The sequence below is a fragment of the Oreochromis aureus genome, linkage group 20, assembly GCF_013358895.1.
Source record: "Oreochromis aureus strain Israel breed Guangdong linkage group 20, ZZ_aureus, whole genome shotgun sequence".
NCBI lineage: Eukaryota > Metazoa > Chordata > Actinopteri > Cichliformes > Cichlidae > Oreochromis > Oreochromis aureus.
The window spans coordinates 14,311,279-14,316,729 of NC_052961.1; positions in this window are offsets into that span (position 1 = coordinate 14,311,279).

Sequence of the window (5,451 nt, forward strand, 5' to 3'; positions counted from 1 at the left end):
CTTGCATGGTTTGGTGAGTACTGGTCTATTTTTTGTGTTCGGGGGAATTTTATTTGCAAAGGTGCGTGGTGTTTGCATTTTTAACTGAAAGAGACAGAAAAAGTCTTGTTATTCTGTACATTAAACAAATTCATAATTACACAAAAACAATTTTATCAATTCCCCCACACACACACACACACACACACACTAAAAGCACCCAAAACCTTCATTAAAAAAATCAATTTAATATAATTGTGTGTGTATATGATTCTTCCAAATGAGTCGAACGATGCTCATTTGTCTAATTCACTGAGATGCTTTTTAAAATATTTTCTTTTCACCTGTCAAACTACTTTTATTATGCATCCAATAATATCTAGCACGTTGTATATTATAAACATTATTCCCCAGCTAACTTTTTAAAATATACACTGCCTGACACATAGAAAATACCCATAGGTGTTTTCATATTTGTCCAGATAGGTGCGAGAACTTAGGATAAGCATCCATCATTACACACAGGTTGATCAACATACAGGTTTATGGCTCATAAATGTAATCGGCGTGTAGTGTTTAATAAAAAATGTAGTAGTCTTTTCATTTTAACATGTGAGGTCTTGCAGACTCTGCACATTACAGCTGCTGCAGTTTATAAAATAGAAAGTGTTACACTCCCACCTACAGGATGAAACAAATGCTACATTCTCTAATGTTGGCTCTAAAGCAACAGTTTCACAACGGTTCTAGAGAAAAACTGAAGGTCATTAATTGTGAATACATTTTAATCAATTTTAGTATATTAAAAAAACTCCCCTGAAAACACATTGATTTTCTTTCCCCCCCAAGCTACAATCTGTCACTGCTCAGAGTTCAGTGAACCTCCTGGACCTGCTGTAATAGTCGGAAAGGGTGTGTGTTTCTCACTGACAGCTGTATTAATGCATGTTGCGCATCCAAACAGAGCCCCTCGCCAGATTACTGTTCTCCCGCATGAGTTATACTGTCAAAGGTCATTACAACAGAAGGGTAATTTCTGTAATTTCTGCTCTAATTTTAGTCCACTTACTTGGCAAAAATGATTATATCTGGCTAGTTTGAAAAACATAAAGGAAACATTCAATCCAGCATTCATAATCTTCAAGTCCTGGGCCATCCTCTAGACATAACTCATAATAATAGCTATGTGTGTATGACTGACTCAAGCTTTTAAACACACCCATTGACTGAGATGCCACTCTTGGTATGTGCAGTAGCCTACATAACAAGGCCTGGAGCACTGATTGATGTCTCTTTCCCCTAATTAGCTTTATCTGCTGTTCAAGATTAGGTGGTGCTGGGTTTCAGGGACAGTGAATCACGCATCCCAGACAGGGGAAGATATACACATCTATTATGGGTTTAGCGATACTGACAGGAAGTTGTGAAATATTCTGGACAAAGCAAGATGGACTGTAAGAGAGTTATGGGAATGGGCAGTTCTGGAAGTGACCAATATAGTGGTGCAAAGTCACTCTGATAGAGATGCATGTAGGCTCAGTGATCCCAGATGTGCTTGGTAACATATCTGCCAAATATCCACTTAGAAAAAGGAAGGTAAAGGATATACATTATATGTATATATAAATATATATTTAATATTTCTTTATTTTAAGAATATTTTTAACATGCATCAAATGTATTTCATCATGGGAAAAAGAAAGCGTTCAGTCCCTTTACACCCTTGCTGCTACCATTGGGATTTAAAGGATAAGTAGCAGTCAGGTGCTAATGAAATGCACTTAAATTATTAATCATCAACAAGTGTGAGTACCTCTACAAAAGCAGAAGTTTTGGCAGTTTCCTGGTCTGGAGCAATCAAATCTGTATTAAGTCACTGGTTTCCCAGGAGTGGATATCCTAGAAAAGCCTCCCTAAAGCCAGACCTTGCAAAGCTCAGACACAAGTTAGGTGCATCAGAAGAAACCAGAAAACTGGAACAATTTCCTTTGGACAGATGACACCAAAGTGGTGACATTTGATCATAATGCACAAAATCATGTTAGCATAACACCCCAAACCAACTGTAAAGCATGGTGGTGGAGGGGTTAAGATTTGGGAATATGCTCCAGCTATAGGACCTGGCCACCTTGTAGTTAATGAGTCAACCATGAATTCCTCTCCATACCAAATTATATGTGAGGCCATCTGTCAGACTGCTACAGACAGGACAATGATCTCAGGCACAGCAGCAAATCTACATCAAAATGGATGGAAAAGAAAATAATCGAGGTGCTACCTGCAAATGCCCAGTCAAAATCCAGACCTCAACCTGTCTGAAATCCCGTCACAGGACCTTAAGAGAGCTGTGCAAACATGAATTCCTGCAAACCTGAATGAAATTAAGCAACATTGTAAAGACGAGTGGACCAAAATTCCTCCACAATGACGTGTGAGATAGACTGATAGTCATTAATGACGCTGGTGAATCATACAGTGTACTTTTCACAGGACTGTGTAGAGTCTGTAATTTTTTTTAAAATCTTTTTCACATGACTGCACATATCTTCATAATAGTGTGTTGAAAAGATTATTAATAATATAGTGCAGATTAGGAAACTGAATGGGCAGTGCTTTTCCCTTAGGCTGTACTAAATCATAACAAACCACTGAGCAGTTATGTCAATATACACTAATCAGCCTCAACATTAAAACAACTGACAGTTGAAGTGAATAATATATATATATATATATATATATATATATGTACAATGAATCCGAGTATGTTCTACAATCCAGAAGAGCTGAATAATTCGCTCCCACCTCAAAGAGGCTTCATGTTTATGCCTCAACAGATTGGTGCTGTTTTGGAGCCACACAAATTTAGGAAAGTAGCTTTATTGTTATGGCTGATCAGTGTAGCATCAAATCAATACTTGGTTAACAGGTATTGGTTCTTTGAGGGTGTTTTCACTTGATTTTATATTTGTTTTTGTCTTTATCTTTTGGACTGTTTTACTATTTACCCAGACTTTCTATTGATAAAAGTATGATTTCTATGGAGATTTGCACATCATGCTCCAACAATTAATAAATATGACAGTGAGTTGACCCAGTTTTGACCATTTGTTTTTGAGTACCTGTACTAGTGGCACAGGTGCGTGAGGTTTGCTTGCCAACCGTGAAGTACACCATCTGGCTCTCTGTCAAGGGACCTTTGTACCATGTTATTTTTTCTTTCTCTGCCAGCTTTGTCCCCGACAACTTCTTTAATAATCATAAAACATAATCTGTTTTATTTCTGCACTCCAACAATACAAACCTGAAGTGATTTCAGTGCAGAAATCTGCTCCAGAATCCATTTAATGAGTGAAAAGAGAAAAGGTTTAACAAACAGATGAAGGTACCAGGATGGACAGCTGCATAAAAGTTTCAATAAATCAGTTCAAACAAAAACAAATTAACAATATTTTTCAGTTTTGCAAACAAAATCCTCAGTTCAATTAAAAGGGCAGCAGAAATCACCGACATCTAAAAACTCAGCAAATAAAACCTAAATTATCTGCTTGGCTCGATGCTGTGTGAGTGAGTGAACAGGTGAGAGGATATCTGCCTTTCTAAAGTGCTGCTGTGCTGGATTGTACTGAACATATTTTATGCACCAGTTTGACTGCTGTTTATCTGCAGAGGATAAATAATAGTTGAACAGATCGTTATTACACTGATGATAATGGTGACGATGATGATTCTAAATGCTCTTTCACAGGGGAAAACCATTTTGACTGTACATCATGTGTCTGGGCGGAGGTCATAGCAAAAGGAGGGGTGAAGATGGAGCATGATGAGGGTGGAGGGGGGGGGTGGTGTTACAGACACGTTTGTCTTTGATAGCTCAGGTGGTCATCACCCGAGGGGGAAAAAGAGCGTTAATGGGCATTCTCGGCAGCAGACAAGCACAGGCTAGTGCTCCCTCTTCGCCGGCTGCCGTAAACAGGGGGAAGTATGCATCATTAGATTAAGCTGAGGCTAAGTACCTGCAGTCAAGCCCACTTCTTACAGTAGCAGGGTGCACAGACACATCCTCTCTGCTTGGCTTGGTCAGAAGAGGGACTAGAGGGATTGGTCAGCTTGCTAAGTGATTACCTGTAACACTGAAAGATGTATGATTGTCGATTGCACTATTTGTCAGCATCTCTATTACAGCAATTATCCAGGGTATCATAACTAACCATTTACAGAAAATTTGGATCATATTAAGAGACAAAAGGATTTGACCAGTGGGCGAATGCATTGACACAGGTTGAGCATAGCAGGATTATTTGGTTAAACTTAAAGGTCAGAAAAAAAATAACAGTAGAAAACTTCAGAGCAAGAGATTATGCTTGTCTTTTGCTAAAGAAAAACATTTAAAAAAACACACACACACAAGAGAAGAGTTGGGAAATTTTGAAGAAGAGACAGAGGAAGAGGAATTTGCCTGAGAGGAAAATGAAGGAAGGTATGCAAGGGTGCCTGTCACTTTCAGGCGCCTCATAGTTCAACCAAGCTGTCATCTATCACACTTAGATATTTCAATATCTATTTTTCACTTATGGTAATAGAATTAATCATAATGCATGCCCTGAAAAGTCTAACAGAGCTTTGTCTCCAGACTCTGAGCGGACCAGAAGGAAGAGACCTGGATATGAGATTGGGCCTGAAGGGCAGATACAGAAGAAAGGAAGAGTCATTGCTGCAGGAGCAGACTGACCTCAGAGGGTGGAAAGATTTACTAGAGTCTAAATCACAGGTCAGTACCTTAGCAACAGTCTCTGGGAGAGCAACCAATGGGATAGAAGGCACAAATGATGCGCTGCCTTGTTAACTGCCATTTTGACAGACTGTAATGCCAGATATCTTTGGCATGTGGGACTTCTGACACTACAAACCATGTTTTCCTCTTTATGAGTGTCTTGTATTGACTCACTGAAGTAAGATTACACCGGTAGAAATTTTTCATTAAAGGTTTATTTTATCCAAACTCCTTGCAAGTATTTGTTATTATTGTCTGTAACCCTCACGCAGGTTTGGTTAACTTACTTTTTATATTGTTTTCAGAAATTTCTTTGTCCACCTTAAAATGACAGTGTGGCAGGGTGTGGTCTGCAGGATAGGTGGTGCAGTGGGTTTGGAGAGCAGTGCCAGGGAGGCTAGGCTGGGAGCAATATAACAATCAAACCTTTCCACTTTATTGTAAGACACTGGGACCCGAGGGAGAGTGGAGCTGGAGACAAAGCAGCTGAAAAGCTGGGGACGCACCTAAGCGAAAAACACTTTTACTGTAAAATAGCGAACACTTACCTGCAACGCTGTCTGTGTGCGTGTCTGTACCACAAACAGTTATCACTGAATGTGATGTGGCATAAATATTTGCTACATTACTATCACATTTTTATGTAAAACTGGTCTTGTATGTGTGATTTCCAATTTTAATAATTTTACATTATAGCTAAC